Source organism: Lygodium microphyllum, chromosome 10 (genome assembly GCF_053477565.2).
Source record: "Lygodium microphyllum isolate KBCC chromosome 10, Lygodium_microphyllum_v1.1.10, whole genome shotgun sequence".
In the NCBI taxonomy this organism is placed as follows: Eukaryota; Viridiplantae; Streptophyta; class Polypodiopsida; order Schizaeales; family Lygodiaceae; genus Lygodium; species Lygodium microphyllum.
Genome location: NC_141144.1, coordinates 36,042,940 through 36,062,355, shown reverse-complemented (window position 1 = coordinate 36,062,355; position 19,416 = coordinate 36,042,940).

Here is a 19,416-nt window from a genome sequence, read left to right as displayed (position 1 = left end):
ACCCGCTATGGAATCACCCATGTACACATAAAATTAATAAAACGCCCGAAAAGGATAGGCGTCCCCATCGACTTTTCGCACAAAGAATCCACTTTGTGTATGAGCCTCGGCAATAAAATTTTACGGAATCCATCGCAAAACCTCATGGAATCCATCGTGGCACGGAATCCACCATGGAATATGCCTCGTGGCATCATATCCACTTTGACAAAGCATGTATATCTCTTATTGAATATTCTCAGCGTCATGAGCATCATTTGGAAAAATCTGATGCTATTTTGGTCACTCGCGAACAAAGGGATTTTGATGCTACTTTTGTTGCTCGCAATGAAGCGTCCAGCTTCACGTTTTCAGCAAGGTGGATGCCCTAATCAAGGTGGTAAATCTTCTCGTCCTGCTTATCCTAACAAACATTGTTCTTATTGTGATAAGAAAGTCCATGTGGCTTCTGATTGTTGGGCACGTCAATATGATGAGGAGCATGGAGTTACTACAAAGCAACCTCACTCATCCAAAAGTTTTCCTCCTTGTGATTATTTTGCACATACAGATCATTCATCTCATCATTGTTATAAATGCATATATGATGAAGAACGTTCTCGAGCTTATATTGTTCAACAAACTACAACTGATGATGATCATACTCATCAAGAGCTCAATTTCGTCCATCATGATATCTCTCCAGAAAAGGTACTTCATGTTCATGATGGTTCTCTATTCATCGTTGATTCAGGTGCCACTGGAAACATGACATACCAATCGCAGTGGCTTCACAATTATCATTCTCTTCCTGTCAAGAAGTTTGTTTACCTTGTGGATGATATGACTTGTCAAGTCAAAGGAGTGGGTGATTTATATCTGGAGACTGTTTCATCCACTAGAATATTAAGAGGAGTTCCTCTACTTTAGCTCAAAAAACAAGAGAGAAGATTTGCATGACATGAGGCAAAAAGACCAATTGGGTACAATCTCCACCCATGCCTTATATGAGTGCTCCACAAGGCATGTGAGCGCCATGCCTTTAATGATAAGACGCACGCCCATAAAAAATGATAATTTCTTCTAAATAATTTGAATACACGCAACTACCCAGTGCTTTCTAACGCCACTACTGCATGCTTTATACATCAATTTAAGCATTCACAATTGTTAGAAAATAATAAAATTAAACTGGAAAAAGTGAAAACCTACCAGTCTTCAACTACAAAATAAATAAATAGATTGGAACTCTTTCCTAACCTTTATTTAATACGAATGAACACTCTGACTCATAAACGTCAATTAATTTAAATATTTATTTTGTGGAATCACCTGCTATGGAATCACCCACGTGTACATTAAATTAACATGACACTCAAAAAGGATAGGCATCCCCGTCAACTTCTTGGGCAAGGAATCCACCTTGTGTACAAGCCTCGACAAATAAATATAGTTTTACGGAATCCATCGCAAAACCTCACGAAATCTACCGTGGAATAAAAACTCATTGAATCCACCATGGTCTCACAGAATCCACCGTGGAATATGCCTCCTGGCATCATATCCCCAGGGTGGGATAGCAATTATCCTCAATTGCCATTAGCTCAATGTGGAGCCAACAGTGAGGGTAAGCACTTAGGTCGTGAGCATGCATCCATTGAGCCTCTTCAACAAGATGATTTTTAAACTTAACCAAATATCTAGAGTATCTACTACTAGTTCTAGTGGTCATACAATCAGTATCTAGAATAGTTTCAGGTTGAAGAATTTCGGTTTCTTCTTCTAAAAAAGGAGGGTTTTCATAGACATGGTGTACAAGTAATTGGCCTCTAACAGGTCGTAATAAACTGATGTGAAAAGTGTTGTGGATTTTTCAGTATTGGGGTAATTGTAATTTAGATGCATTGTCATTAATTTTTGTGAATGATCTTGAAAGCTCCATAAAATCTAGGTGCTTGTTTAACAACAGGGTGTTTCTCAACACTTTGTAATATTCTCTTTACAATGCGTAACCAAACATAATCATCAACTTTGAACTCATAGCTTTTCTTTTCTTGTTTGCTTGTTTTGTGTATGATTGTTGGGCTTTCGCAATCATATCTTTGACTTCATAAAATATAGTAGCATGCATATTAGCAATATCATCAACAGCTTTAACTTTGTTTGACAATGATGTAACAGGTGTAGGCAATGTATGTCCATAAATGATTTCAAAAGGTGCTTTCTGTGTAGCTATATGTTGCGTGTTATTGTATGCAAACTGAAGTAAATGCAAGTGTATCCCATGTTTGTGGTTTTAAAATTGTGTATGCATGCAAAAGATCTAAAATAGTACTGTTAGCAGCTTCTGTTTGCCCATTCATTTCAGGGTGAAATGCAAATGAAAAATCAATCTTTGTACCTAAATTAGCAAACAAAGTAGTCAAAAAATTATTGCAAAATCTAGAATCATGGTAAAAAATAATAACTTTTGGCAAACCATGGTTAGTGAAAATAAATTTCAAAAACAATTGAGCAGCTTGAGATGCAATTAATGTTTTCTTACATGGAATGAAATACTTTTGCTAAACTGATCTACAATAGTCCAAATCATATCATGATTAGCTTGAGTGTTAGGCAAACCGGTAATAAAATCCATTGAAATCTATTTCCATGGTCGTTTAGGAATTGGTAAATGCATTGACCAACCATATTTCTTACCATGGTGTCGCTTAACTCTTTGACAAATTAAACATTCAGATACAAAGTTGGAACCATTAGACTCCATTTGTGGCTAATAAAAATCTTCAATAAATGTACGCAAAGTAGAAATAATTCCTCTATGTCCTTGATATGGGGGACAATGAATTTCGTGCAACACAAATGATCTAAATGGAAAAGTTACACATAATCTTTTCTCATAAAACATAAATCCATCAGCATAAGACAATGAATCTATTAGAATCGAGTTATTAGCAACTAATTTATTCCAATCAGCTTGAAAATTGGGGTCTTGATCATAGGTATCTTTCATAAGGATAAGGGAATCAAAAGACATCACATAGATACTATGACTAGTTCATCTTCTACTCAAGGCATTGGCAACAATATTCTCTTTTCCATGTTGATATTGGATAAGTGGGTGGAAATTTTGAATTAAAGTAGTCCATTTAATATGTTGGTCAGAGATTTGTGGTTGACTAAGGAGATTTTTGATACTTTGTTGGTCAGTTTTAATCATGAATTCAGATCCCATTAAATAGTGTTTTTTTCACTGATGTAAAGCTTGTACTACAGCTAGCGATTCCTTATCATAGGTAGAATACTTAAGTTCAGAGGGTTTAAGTTTGCAGCTAGAGTAGGCTATGGGATGTGAATCTTGCATAAGGATAACTCCTAGTCGTGATCCACTAGCATCAGGGACTACTAGGAAGAATGGTTTATTAAAGTCAGGTAGTTGCAATACAAGGGCATGTATTAAGGCATGTTTTAGTAAATCAAAATACTTTTGTTGATTTTCAAACCAATGATACACAATACATTTCTTTAATAATTTTGTCAAAGGCAATGCAAGCAATGAAAAATTTCTCACAAATTTTCTGTAAAAGCTAGCAAGACATAAGAAAGAACGTAATTCATGCACATTTTTAGGTATCAGTCAATTCAAAATTGCTTCTATCTTTGTAGGATCAACTTTAATACCTTCAGATGAAACAATGTGTCCTAAGTATTCAATGTGGGTTTGGAAAAATTCACTCTTTTCAGGATTAGCATATAATTGATTCTCTTTTAGTAATTTGAAAACCAAGGATAAATGTTCATAATGATCATCCTCATTTTTACTGAAAACTAATATTTCATCAAAGAAAACAATGGCACAATGCTGATACTTCAAAAATATGTGATTCATCATATGACTGAATGTGGTTGGTGCATTAGTTAAACCAAAAGGCATAACAAGAAATTCATAATGTTCAAATTGAGTTCTAAATGTCAATTTTGAAAATATCAGATGTGTCCAATCGTACTTGATGGTATCCAGATTCAATATCTATCTTACTAAATATTGTAGCCCCTTGTAGTTTATCCATGAGGTCGTCTACCCTAGGGATCGGATATCTAAGTCTATTTTGTGATCTTTAGGACGTGTAGGTGGCAATCCAGGTGGTAAGTCAACAGCAAAACAAACTTTAAATTGTGAAAGAAATTGTGTGTGCCTAGGATGTATATGATTTTCTTTAACTTCAATTTCATTCACCCATATTAAGTAGGATTTGGTACATTTTCTTAATGCACGTTTAGCATGTGTATGACTAAGCAATGGAAAATTATCAAAAGTATACATACCATGCAATGTGATTTGTTTTCCATTAGAATGAATCTTCATTGAATGCATGGAATAATCTATATCGAGATTATATTGATGACGCCAAGGCATTCCTAAGATAATGCCACTAGATTGCAAAGGCACAACTAATAAATTTCTACATTCAATATAATCGCCAATTTTAATTTCTAAGTCATGAACTTCTTGTGTTCCATTGTACTAGTGCCTAAGAGAGGCCTAAGAATGTAACCTTGATGCGATAATGAGTGGAAACAAGATGTAAATTCAATTCTTTGACAAATTTTGCAGAAATAAAATTGTGTGTGCTCCCATCATCATGTAAAATAGTCTTTTCTCTACCATGCACAAGACATTTCATCGTTAATAAAGAATGGGGATTCGGCATACCTGGTAAAATATTTGAAGTAGTACTGATATCGTCATCGTCTTCTATGAAATCTGGCATTTCTTCATGATCTTCATCTTCAGTCACTCCCAAGTAGTTGATGTGAACAGTTGGCTTTTTGGATTGACAATTCACCGCTAGATGTCCAGGTTTATGGCACTTGTAGCAGACTATGGGTTTGGCTTTGGAAACATTATTGGTAATAGTGGGAAGTTTAGGAATGTTGGGATTTGGCTGGAAAGATGGCTTAGGATTGGAGTTGTGTTTGTTGGTAAAGCAAGGGGTCATGTCAAAGATTTATGGAAATAAGATGAAACAAAGTGATTTTGATTGTATCTTCTAAAGTTAGAACTGAATTGCTTTGTACCGAAGTTACTCTTAGTTGGGAATTGTTGTGACTGCTTCTCTCGTCCTCCAATTTTGTCTTCAGCATCATGGGCCAAGGAAATCACATCCTCAAGAGTCGTTGGCTTGAACATGTTCACCTCCGCATAGAAGTGACCAAGCAAACCAAACATAAACTTGCGTTTATGGATCGCCTCAGGTACATCTTCAAGATTTGAAGTTGCAATAAGGAATTCCAGAAATGCTCGGTATATTGTGAAATAGGCTCGCGATCTCTTTGTTGTAGAAGATCCCACTGTTTGATTGCTTTTTCCTGGAATTGAGGTGAAAGAAAATTCCGCAAAAATTTCTTTTGGAAATCCTCCCAAGTACTAAGACAATCAATATTCTTATGGACAACAATCCACCATAGTGATACTCTGTCCACTAAATGATTAGTGACACACTTGAGTTTGTCTTTTTCAGCATACTAATCTTCATGGAAATAGTCATCAAACTGACTGATAAAAGCCAAAACAATATTTCCATCACGTAACCCATTAAAAGTACGGAATTTGAAATTTCTTTTACTTATCTTTGCTTCTTTTTGGATAGATTGTGTTTCAAGTGTTGCATCGATCGTACGTCATATAACATCTTCAGGTTGTGGTCCATCTTGATTGGCAGTAGATAGTTGAAGAGTTGCCAATTGAGCTTCCAAAGTTTGATGTGCTCTTCATTCCTCTTGAAGCTGCATCATAATTAGGTCCAATTTTTGCTCCATTGTTGGTTTCGGTAAATCACCTTCGGCCATAAAATCTTCCATATTTTGATCAGTCATCTTGCAAAATTTCAAACAACCTCACACTCAAAATCTTGTTAGCGGGATGTGCGTAGCTCAAAGTCGGGGTTACAAGGCTTAGTTCTTTTTTTTAAAAATGGCTTTTTTAGCAATCTTTCTTCTTTGCGGTTACGAAAATTGATGTCCGCCTTCTTCCAAACGGATATGTCTTCCGTATAGTCTGCGTGTGATTCTATGCTTGCTGGAATTCATCTCTGTCACAACGCAAGTATGAACAGGGGCTTGCTGAGGGGTTGAAAGGAATTTGGGATTGTCCAGTGTGAACACCGGATTGAGAGAAGATTGAAACTTGAAGGTTTGAAACCTTAGTAGCTTAGAAAAGAGTTAAGATTTAATTAGAAAGATTTAACCAATCAGTTGCTGTCGACTAGGACAAGAGCATGTCGTCGATAGATTCGGCGGTGGGGTCAGTACATGCTGCCGCCACAGTTGACGGATTTATGGGGGCTAAAGCTTTCTTTTAAGCTTTTAAAGCTTAATGAATTTTAAACTTATTGAAAGTTCTTCTTTCTATCTACTAACTGAGAAAAAAAAACGTGTTGATAAGGGAACTTTCTAGGTGGTCCTCCGCCTCCAGAGAGTGAACCCTCGCAATCCGATTGTGTAGTAGGGGCTTTTTCACCACCAGGAATGCGCTGGTATTGACAGATTGTCGCGAGACTGGCTATAGAGCCGTTCATTCTAGGAGCTTCGGCTTCGCGCGAGATAGTAAGCGATTGGAAGCCCTTGATCTTAGCTTTGCTCTAATACCATTGGTGTGCAAATCTTATGCTGTATGCATACGTAGCGAGCGTCGGAAGGTCCCCAAGAACAAAAGAACTCTACTTTAGCTCAAAAAACAAGAAACAAGATGTGCACAATATGAGGCAAAAAGACCAATTGGGTACAATCTCCCCCCATGCCTTATGTGAGCGCTCCACAAGGCATGTATTTATAAATCTATTAATCTCCAAGCTAAAAAATAGCCCAATTTTTCAATAAGCATGCTTTAGCTTTTGTGCTAGCTTTTGTCCAAATAGAGAATAAAGCGGTTGGGTGGCCCAAGAGTCGAGTTATGCCCAAATACAATGTCCAATAATGAAATAACTAAACCGTACGCCCATGCGCATACAAAATAATAAATATTTATCAGGCGCTTCAATAAATAAGTGTGTCTAAATAAATACTAGCGCCATGCCTTTAATGATAAGATGTACGCCCATAAAAAATGATAAATTTTTCTAAGTAATATGAATACACGCAACTGCCTAGTGCTTCCCAATGCCACCGCTGCCTGCTCTACACATCAATTGAAGCATTCTCAATTGTTAGAAAATAATAAAATTAAACCGACAAAAGTGAATACCTAGCAGACTTCAGCTACAAAATAAATAAATAGGTTACGAGTGCGCACTCTAACTCACAAATGTCAATTAATTTAAATATGTATTTTGTGAAATCACCCATTATGGAATCACCCACATGCACATTAAATTAACACGACGCCTGAAAAGAACAGGCATCCCAGTCAACTTCTCGCACAAGGAATCCACCTTGTGTATGAGCCCCGACAAATAAATATAGTTTTACGGAATCCATGTTTTATGGAATCCATCGCAAAACCTCATGGAGTCCACCGTGGAATAAAAACTCACGGAATCCACCATGGAATATGCCTCCTGGCATCATGTCTTCAATTTGTTGGCTTAAATTCTTGGCCCAATATTCTTTTTGCTACAAATTTTCTGGGACAACATCTTAGTTCTCCATTGCTTAAACATTCGACTGTAGTGCTAAACGAGTTTTGAAGTATTTGAAAGGCACTAAAGATTTTGGGTTGGTTTATGGACACCAACAACACTCTGATTCTCTACATTCACTTCAAATTTTGGGTTATACAGATGTACATTGGGCAGGCTCTCACTTATTTATGCATTCTACAAGTGGAAATTGTTTCTTTATCAATGGTTGTCTTGTTTCTTAGACTAGCAAGAATCAATGTTGTGTTGCTGTTTTTTCCACTACAAAGGCTGAGTATGTGGTTGCATCTTTAGCGGCTCCAGAATTAGTATGGCTTCGACAAGTTCTATCAAATATTCTCCATACTCCTCTCTCTCCAGCACACCACTTTGATGTGATAACCAAAGTGCTATTAGTCTTGCTAAAGACTATGTTCAACATAACAAGTCTAAACCTATTGCAGTGCATTATCACTATGTTTGATATCAAGTAAAGAACGGCATGATCATGATTCAAAATTATCCAAGTGATCAGATGATTGCACATATATTCACCAAAGGACTCGATGAAGCACGCTTCACTTTATTGCACTCAGAACTTGGAGTTGTATCAACTTCAATCTTTGTGAATTTATCTACTATGACATTGTAGTGCCATTATTCATACTCCTTGTAGGCACCATATGCTTCACATATGCACATACATACATATTTAGTTTCACTACACATGCACAGATTCACTTTACATGCACACAATAATCCTTCTCGATCACATGTTTGTACATTTATATTAGGAGCTCGGGTTTTTCCCTTGTGCTTCCTAAGGGTTTTTTCATTCGCAGCTAGAGACCTTTGTTTGAGTGGGGGTGTTAGTGCTATATATAACTCACCCTATCTAGACTAGGTCTCACCTATATATATGTAGATTGTGATCAATATGATGTTGTCTTTTGGGAGTGTATATGGTGTGTCTCTTCTCTCCCTATTGCATCTCTATATCTCAACAAATTGAAATAATTTAAATTTTGAAAATTAATTAATCAAAGCTAGAAATTATAGTTAGAAGATTGAAAACTAGCAAAACAGGCTAGGCCTTGTCAAAATTACCCATGCAAGCTAAGAGAAGGTTGTTTAGGAGTTGAGTGAGGGTCATTTGAGTGTTTAAAGAACAAGGGAGGAAGGAGCTATCATCAGGTGAGATCTGAAAGTGGAAACAATGCAATAACATAAGGGCCTCATATTTCCTTCTCTACCTCAGTGGAGAGTACTTAATCTAGAGTTTTACCCCCTTTTGGAGTTATTGGTACCATTGAATTGCCATCAAAGCTATCATTCAAATGATACTCCTTTTGCTTGATTTTTTCTCTCATCCTTTGACATTCTCTCATCAATTCTTAGCATATTGAAGCCATTTGTGAAGAGACATTGAAGAAATTTCTATTGAAACCCTTATTTGCAATATCCATTAGGGTTTCCACAACCACTATTGGATCTGTACCCACTTATTGAAGATCCAAGTACTCAATATAGAACCTAAAGGTATTAATTTTATAGCTAATCCCAAAGATAGACATTTCTAAATTATTGTGGCCCACATGCAAGAGATTGAAGACCTAAACTGAGACACCTAGATTGATGTAAAATCAATGGGAAATTTTCAAGGAGTACTAGTCATGTATAACAACCATTTCTCTTGAAGACATAATGAAGGGGAGAATGCAATGCCTCATTTTGGACAAGGCACATTGCTTGGGTAACAAGCAAAAAATGTGGGTTTCGACCAAGAAGTGGGTCTCTCTAGGCCACAATATGGTTATGTAGCTAGCAAGAAGATGAAGAACATGATGACTACTTTAAGGTTTGGTTTAGGGAAACAATAGGCACCTTTACCAAGTTGGCCAAGGATCCATGATTCATAAGTTTTTCAAACTTTACAAAGAACAAAAAAAAGGGTAAGAAAAAGATGTTTTCCTCTTAAGCTTTGGGACATGAAGAAGCTTTCAAAGAGTGGCCAACACAACCTCAAGTCACACCAAAAGTTGGTGATGAGAAAAAACAACACCTAGTGCCAATAGAGCAAGACATCCAAATACAAGGTCATCTTGGTTTTGTTAATCCGATGGATTTTGGACAACAATGCATGCATGCAAATATGGGGCACCCTAGACATATGATCCATCGATCCATCCTTATCTAGCTTTAGGGCCTTCCATGAAGTCCATCTTGGGCTCGTAAGGGCTAGGCCAAAGACCCAAGGGATTTATGACCAGAGCCCCCTAGTAGCCTTGTTGCCTCCTAGCCTAACACCCTCCCTATGGAAAGGCCTCTCACATATAGGGTCAGTCTTAACCTCCAGCCTAGTGAAATAGTGCCTTGGTGAAGTGCTCCCACTACTAACCTTAGGGGAGGTATAGTGCCTATCTATAAATCTACCCATGAGGGCACAAGAACCTTTGTGCAGTCACATAATCAAAAAATTAACCTATCATCATCAGTTAATATGGCATTCATTTTTTATAGCATCAATCCACACAACCATTATGGGTAAGAAATCCATCTCTTTCCAATTCAGCAAACCTTATCTTAAAAGACAAGTCATCAGAGTGATAAGAAGATGCAATCCACAACAACTTATTCTTCTCTAGTGCAATCCCAAAAATGATACATGCTAGTCATATATAAAAGATACACATCTCTAGCATTTTCTTTACATTGCAAGATTTCCTTTAAATGATTGAACAATTTACTACGTAGAATCCCTTTTGTCATTATATCAAGAGACATCTATCTTTGTATCTGTCTTCCACTTAGGTCACTAAATTTATTTATAACATGGCTTATTTGAGTAATACTTGTCAACATGAGTTGCTACTTCATAAGGAAATTCCATGCACAACTCTTTTAAGATGTTGCCCTTAATCCATAGTAGTAAATTAATCATTGCACATCTCATATATAGGAAGATCTCACATACTAATTTATTCTAAAGGGTACGTCAATTTCAAAGGAACTTCATTAGTCAAAGTCATAGACAAGGGCTTCCTCTTGCGATCTTGGGCTTAGACTTGTAAGTCAACATAAGTGAGTCCTTGGTTCTAGCCCATATATTAGGGTCTCATGTTTAGTCATGATTGCTAGTTTCCCTCTTATATTTAGGCTTAAGATCCTTCTCCTATCATTATAGGTCCTTGGGTCACTATGAGCTTCTTATAGATATTTTTTTGAATGTGACTATCAACGCGAAACCTAATTGGCACATGATAGCAACGACCTTAGTCTACTAACATACTTTGCAATCTTCCAATATAGCATTGTTTTAGGCTACACTTTTGGTCTTTTTCCCTTGTTTCTAATCCCTTTTCAATGGGCCCAAGGGCCTTTACATATCCGAGGTGTACTCTTGTGTAGTACCGTCTATTATTATAGAACAACATTATAGCCTAATGAAGTTTGGCAACTTGCAGTCTTTCCCATACTACAATATTAGTTTCAAGAAGGGAATACTCATCAATCATTGATCCTCTTTTGATCCTTAGGAGGGTCTCATAAGTAATCTTGCATTTGAATAAATGTAGAAACAATAATTCGACTTCTCAATTTTTGTCATGCCCTCTTAGGTGGTTCCTTAATAACTTTACTATCACTAATTTGGATCACTTTAGGCTACTATTCATCCAAGAGGGTCCTCTACTTATAGGTCTTATCATTAAAAAGACTTTACTATAAGCATTTTCCCTTATAAGCTATGCCAAGCATTTCCTTTTCTTTGTAGTTATCAACAACCCTATAATACAAGACCTTAAATGTGTACTAGATTGAGGAACCTAGGGGTTTGGGCCATTTGCTCTTGGTGGATCCAATGTATTCCTTTCAATGGGATGGTTGTCTCAATATGACATCATGGAGTTATCCTCTAGCTCTCATGTGCTCCCTCAATCCTGTGACCTTTTGGCTATTGCACGAACACAAGTAGCTCTTGCATTCCTTGGCTTCTTGACAATGGGAGTGCTACTATCTCTTCTTCTCTTTCTATAATAAAACTTTCTACTAAAGGAAAAGACTACCATACTATTTTCCTAGCATTGGTGATGAAGGATGAGCATTGTAGTGGTATAGTGATACCAATCGTCTAGAACTATTGGATGGTCTTCTTGGAGCTTTGAGAAAGTCTCACTTAGACTATCATGGACATTGGTGAGGTACCACATGTGGGGAGTTGTTTCTTTATCCCTTGCTTTTGTACTTGAGGAGTCTTCTTTGTGTTTTCTTCAAGGGACATCTAGTCTAAGTATAGGACTTGAGCATCCATGGGCCTAACATCTTATTGACCTCTTTGTACCATTTTAATCCCTTGTTACTATGGAACTTATTGATTCTCAACAAGGTGCATAAGATGTATGTATGCAACTCTATAAAGTGCTATTGTGGTTTCTCTCATGAACCTCTTATTATATCTTATCTCTTGAGTCTTGTCCTTCTTTGTCTCATCCTCTTGAGTCTTGTCCTCTCAAGCCTCATTCCATCGTAGTCTAGCACCTTGCACATTGTGTGGTAGAATCATCATTTACTCACACTTGGATCCCCATCTTATTGTGAGTGTCCATGATCTAGAACTATTGGATGGTCTTCTTGGAGCTTTGAGAAAATCTTACTTAGACTATTATGGGCATTGATAATGACCAACCACATATGGGGAGTTATTTCCTTATCCCATGCTTCCTACTTGAGGGGTCTTGTTGTCTTTGAGACACATCTAGTCTATGTATAGATCAACTCAAGCATCCATGGTTCTAGCATCTTCTTGTCTACTTTCTAACATTGTAATCTGTTGTTACTATAGCATTTATTGAGTATCAAGAGGGTGTGTATATGGTGTTGTATAAAGTGCTATTGTGGTTTCATTGGAGACTCTCTTGTTATACCTCATCCTCTTGAGTCTTGTACTCTTGGGTCTCCTCCTCTTTAGTATAATCTCACTTGCAACATACACAAAGGAAAACCTATTTGGCACATGGCACATTCTGTGCTAAAATCATTTGTTGAATCACTCTTGGTTGGTTCTTCACTCTTGGATCCATTTTATTGTGAGTATTCGTGGTTTAGAATTATGTGATAGTATTCTTGGAGCTTTGAGAAACTCTTACTTAGACCATCATCGACATTGGTGAGCTACCACACATGTGGGGAGTTATTTATTTATCCCTTGATTTATACTTGAGGAGTCTTCTTTTGTACTATCTTTGAGGCATATGCAGTCTATGTATAGGACTCAAACATCCATGATTCTAGCGTATTATTAATTTATTTCTACCATTTTAATCTTTTACTGTTGGAACCCCACATTGTGTACTAAAGTCATTGTTCAGTCACTCTTAGTTGGTGCCTCACTCTTGGATCATAACTTGTTGTGAGTGTTCTTGGTGGCTCGCTTTGGGATAACTAATGTGTGATCTCCATCATTATTAAGATTGTTTCTAATTTTCCTCCACTAATACTATTTACAATGTAGGTAAAACCTATGTAATTATAATAAATTAAGTCTCTACTTTTGCAATTAATTAATTGGTAGTCCCAAATATAAAAGAAAATGAACTAAATGCATGCGCCTTGAGAAACTAACACATCTGCCTTGGGGATTTGATATTTATAACATTTTCTTATGGAATACCTTTATATTCCAAATGATTTAGTATGAATTAAGCTTGAGCCGAGGCCAGGTGGGCCATGTGTCCGTAAACTCTACATTATTTGGGTAAGAACAAGAAACTTATCTATGTGAGAAATTGCAAAAGTCTAAATCTTAGCAACATGGAATGCCATAGCTTTTTGTAAGTTTAATATTCCTTTTTGTAAGCTAGTTATTTGAAAGTTTCCCATATAGGCATAGTATGTTGATGCTTATTGTAGGACATTATTATTTATGCAAGGTTGAAAGACATGATTCTTTTATCTCTTTTGGCCTTTACATGTCCTAGGTATACTCTTGTGTAGTACTTTTTATTATTAGAGAACAACGTTGTAGCCTAATGACGTTGGGAAACTTGCAATCTTTCCTAGAATACAATAGGAGTTTCAAGAAGGGAATACGCATCATTCATTGTCCTTTTTTTATTCTTAGGGGGGTCTAATAAGTAATCTTACACTTTAATAAATGTAGAAATAATAATTCAACTTCTCAAAATTTTCCATGCACTTTTAGGTGGTTCCTTAATACCTTTACTATCACTAATTTGGATTGCTTTAGGCTACTATTCATCCAAGGGAGGTTCTCTACTCATGGGTCTTATCATTGAATAGCATGGTATTCAAAGGCTTTACAACAGGCATTTTTCCCTATAATCTATGCCAAGCTTTTCCTTTTCTTTGAGTTATCAAACAACCCTATAATACAATACCTTATATGTGTACTAGAAGAAACTAGGAAATTGGGCCATTCACTCTAGGTGGATCCAGTGTATCCCCTTCAATGGGATGGTTGTCTCAATATGACATCACCACGGAGTCATCCTCCAACTCTCATGTGATCCCTCTAGCCTTTGACCTTTTGACTATTGCTCGAGCACAAGTAGCTCTTTCATTCCGTGGATTCTTGACAATGGGAGTGCTACTATCTCTTCTTCTCTTTCTCTCTTTCTCTTTTTCTCTATCTCTTCTCATTACCTCTCTCTCTCTCTCTCTATATATATATATATATCTATTTATCTCCACCTCTTTCTCTCTCTATCTATCTCTTATATTTTTCTCTCTATCTATTTCTAGCTCTCTCTTTCTCTCTTGTCCTCCCATCATTCCTATCTCCCTCTACCTCAACTTCTTCCCTTCCTTCTCTCTTTTCCTCCCTCTACCTCTTTTGTTTATCTTCCCCCCCTTCTCTTACCTTCTTCTCCTTGTCTACTTATTCTCTATTCCACTACAACAAAACGGCTCCATAGATGCGCCTGTAGATGCAATATTTGAACTTTGAAAAAAAATGTCGGGCGCGTTTATTACTGCATCTACAGTATCGCGTCTAAAAGCGCACTTATAGTCAGGGTTACACGCCCATGTAGATGCGCGTATTGACGCACTACATAAATATATAATCATATTTATAAAAAAGTGGATATATTCATATTGTGCATCTATATACGCGTGTATCTACGCGTCTAAAAATGTGTTTACTCTGCAAGTTTTTGACGAGAATAGACGCGCATTTATCCTGCAATTTAGATGCGTTGATAGATGCGCAAAATAGAGGTATGGAAAAAAAACTAGAGAGCATGTGGCTTTGCACTCTGGTTTTTTTTCCCCCATCAACATCAAATTGTATGCTTAGGGAAAACCGATAAAGATTATTTTGAAGATTGGATACTGAAAACAAAACAATGTATGTAGAACACAAAATTTCATATATATAGATGAAACGTTTTTACATTATGACTTCTAGTGCTTGTGACCTCAAGCATGGTCATGGTCACAAGCACTAGTTGAAAGTAATACATATCAAAAATGAAAATTACAAGCCAAGGGGAGGCATGCATGTATGGGGCTCCTCTATATCTCCTCAGAAGAGGCATCATCATCGCTACCACCACCGCTGCCTGTGCCGCTCCCCTTCGCTATCCTCAACTGCATTAGGGTTTGCCTACACAAAGGATTAAGGTATATAAATACCATTACAAACAATAAATTAGAGTTATCTATACTTTTCATGTAAAAAATAAAACATACCTCTTCTGATGGTGGAATCCTCATGGCACGATTATATTGCTCCTTTGTGATGAGTCCCTCCTCATAGAAATGTTGCCAAGTGGACGCCTAGTTATGACCTCGATGGTAGCCTACCTCTCTAGGAGTAGGCATCCTACCAACGATATGATACTACAAAACAATTTGAACATACAACGTATTAAAATACACTACATAAAGAAGTGAAACAAATTACAAAATTTAATTTTAAAAAAGAAATCAAATAATACTTACAAACTCAGCCTCCCATGACTCCCTGCCACCCGATCCATAATGCGACGATCCCATGGTTGCCATCTGGATACGTCGCGCCTCTGCATGCTGGCAACTTGTCATTTTCTCCGCTGCTCTCTTCTTGGCCTCTTTCCACTCCTTGCGGTGGCAATTGGGTGGTTGGCCATATCCAGGGCGCCCCTGCTCTTGTCTCCGCAGTGACTCCTTGGCGCGCATCATAAGGTGAGACCTCTTGTTATGAAGCGCGTCTCTCACCTTTGACCGTCCCCAATCATATGAGAATCGTGAATTCTCGGGATTAAGATAGCTTCTATGTACTGCCCACAGCACCTCTTGCCACAAACCATTTTTTTGATGCTTGAAGGGAATCATGCAATCTTTGTATGTGGCATGCACGACACTCCTCAAGTAGGCTATCACTTCCCTCCTATCAAAGTCATGCAAGATACCACCAACATCAGTGATAAGAGAGTAGTACATTTGTGGAAGCTCACCTCTCTCATTTTTCGGTGAGGGTGATCGAGAGCCATCACCTAGGGAACCCCCACCAAGCCCTCGACCTCCTCGTCCTCCCGCACGACTCTCCCTCCTCCCTCGACGTGCACTACCCTGTACCTCACTCGATACATGTGCTTCTGTGGATGCACGTGCTTCGGCCGATCCATGTACCTCAGCTGATCCCTGTGTAGGCAAAGATGTGATAGGTGTCCCAGACATCACACTGAAATCCTCCTCTACAGTTGGAGGGCGACCAAGATAATTGGTCATCTCCCCCATGAATTGCTCCTTGTTGAATGGGGTGTTGGAGGATCCAGGATTCTACATCTACACAAGAAAAATCATATTACCCTGTGCAGATAAAACATATTACATGCTGCGTCTATATCTGTGTCTCTATGCGCGTCTATATCTGTGTCTCTGGGCGTCTGTTAGCGTGTCTATTTCTGCGTCTATACTTGTGTCTACACTGTCATCTGGACGCGCTGAGAGATGTGCACAGTCGGACCATTTCTTTTCAAACTTGGTTAAAAAACGTGCAAAAAAACCTCCATAGATGACAAGATCCAGCATGTGAAGAGAGAGAAGAGAGAGAAAAACAGACAGAGAAAGCAAAACATGATTGAGAGAGAGAAGAAGAACTCACCTTCTTTGCTTGTTCCAACGGGTGGCGGCTAGGTTGCAAGCTCCTTGTCCTCCTTCTCGCTTCCCTTGGTAAGTTGCTTGAATCTTCTTCTCTTCCTTGCTGTTTGGCTCTTGTTCTTTACTCTTTGGTTCTCCTTTCCTCCTATCCTCTTTTTACTCTTATTTCCTTGCCTCATTGTCTTCATGAAGTGATAGATAGACACGAGTAGTGATGTCGAGCTCGAACTGCAGAAAATGTGCAAAAAACGCAGGAAAGCACAGGTTTAAAAAGAAAGCCACAACTTTTTTTAAATTTTTCTATACCTGCGTGGCGCATCTGTAAGCGCGTGTATATGCGCAGATAATGCCTATTACACGCGCTTATAGATGCACAGCAACAATTTAGGGAATCAATGCATGCATTTAGGGAATCAATTGACCTATGTGGTGACATATATAACAAAGCTTGAGGATAATAGATAACACATTGGCAAGTCAATTGGCACATGTGTAGTGACTTACTAGACCATCCCACTTACAATTGCATGCAAATATCAATAGGTGGATAAAGCACGAATGGTTTTTAGCTAGAGAGAGATAATACAATGAAGGTGTATACGAAAGAGATAGAGAAAGGCATATTATCCATCAATCAATCAAAGATATGTACATGAAGTGACTTGATATAGTAATTAGAGTATCGTCATTTTTACGATGCTCCATTGACTTCTGTAAGTTCCTATAACCTTGAAGTAGAATATAGCCAACCACACTGTCCATGGAAGGAAAACTTGGCCTCATCAAATTAACCAAGTTAATTTACTTATACATTTCATAGATAAGAGATTTGTAGTTGTCTTGTTGGTATTGCAAAGTATCCTTACAGTGATCTATTTTAGTCACCAACAAGTGGACACACTGGCTAAAGATGATGAAAAGAGGACATGTGCACATTGGCTACATGTGGTCCACCTTATTTAAAATTATATGTGAGCTATAAGTGCACCTTGACATGATTGGAATAGCTTGCACATGCACAAGCCAACTGATTTACATCAATCTACTCATGCTATGAATTGGCATGCATGGCTAGGTTAAGTGCACAACAAATGAGATATGTGAGTTTATTGATAAGTTCTCTCTCTCTCTCTCTCTCTCTCTATATATATATATATATTGCAAATGCACAAGTCAACCTTTGATCTATATATACATCCAATCATCATGCCCTATCCAATCACATTTGTATAGGGCATGATTGGATGTATATAGGGCATGAAATCACATATATATAATTAGCTTTGAATGATTGGATGTATATTTGTAATACTCAGAAAGAAGTAAAGTCGGTAATGTATATCATGTCCTATGCATGTATATGCCCTATACATGTATATCATGTCATATATACATGTATATCATGTCCTTAGGATCCTATACATGTATATCATGTCCTAGCTTATGATCCAGGTGTAATTATGTCGTATATAGATCCAATCATGCCCTATTCAAACAAATACTAGCTGTTAAGAGGTTTGGTCATATTCAGGGACTTTATGAGAAATGAAAAATATGTTCATTTATTTTCGCATCTATAAGCGTGTTTATAAATGCGGATATATAGACGCATTTTTTATACTAGTGTGAATAGACGCACTTATAAACGCGCCCACTTTTTCGCGTGTACAGTGCGCATCTATAGGGCCTTTCTCTTGTAGTGTTCCCTCTTCCCTTTTGTTCCTCCTCTTCTTTCCCGTTTCAACTTGCTCTCTCTCTCTCTCTCTCTCTCTCTCTCTCTCTCAACATCATCAACATTTCCAAAAGCAAAAGCTAGCCAGCAAGCCTTAATAGTAAGGCATATATAGCCTTATAAAGGCTATTAACATCTCATTTTCCCCTCCAAATCATTGCCTATTCGACTTTCCTCTCCCTCTTGATGATGTCTTTGAGGTAGTTTACAAGCACCAATTTTTATTCTAATCGAGAAGATGCATTCCATGTAGTACAAGTAGTGTTTCATTCGAGAGGGAGAGGTGGCAATAAATCTGAGGTGGCAATGAACTACAAGCTCACAACAATAGCTTTTTATTTTCTTTCTTTCTATATTTTTAAAAAACTAAGGTTTATAACCTTTTTTCCCCTTTGAGCCCCCCTTTCATGTGCAAGGGTGAGGGAGGAACATTATATCCTCTCCCCCTTAGAGGAAATCAAGATATCCTCATCTCGAAAGAAACCTAGGAAGGAATTTTGATTATAGGGATTGTGGGTTAGGGTCCATCACGCTTTTGCTATCATGACACTATGCATCTACTCTAGAAAAACCGTAGAAGGATAATACTTTTCAATTGGATGGCTAGAATAAAGATAGTGTGGCTTCTACATGTTTTGGATCATTGAGCATAGTAGGTTGTATAGGTAGTGTTGTTTGGTTTTTCTTTCCTAGCAACTAAATAAGAGGATAAGTATGGTAAGAATTTTACTTAGATAAGGATGCCTTATTGATGGAATGAAGTGGGTATCAAATGATCTTGGTGAGCTCGAGAAGGTGAACATGATCTTATATTAGCCATCTTGGTGAGTTCGAGAAGTGTATCAAATGATCTTGGTGAGCTCGAGAAGGTAAACATGATCTTATATTAGCCATCAAAAGGATAGGAAAATACATGTGGCCTTAATGTAGGTGGGAGTAAAATGAAGAAAGAAAGCATGCTTTAAATGCATGCATGGCATGCTCTTT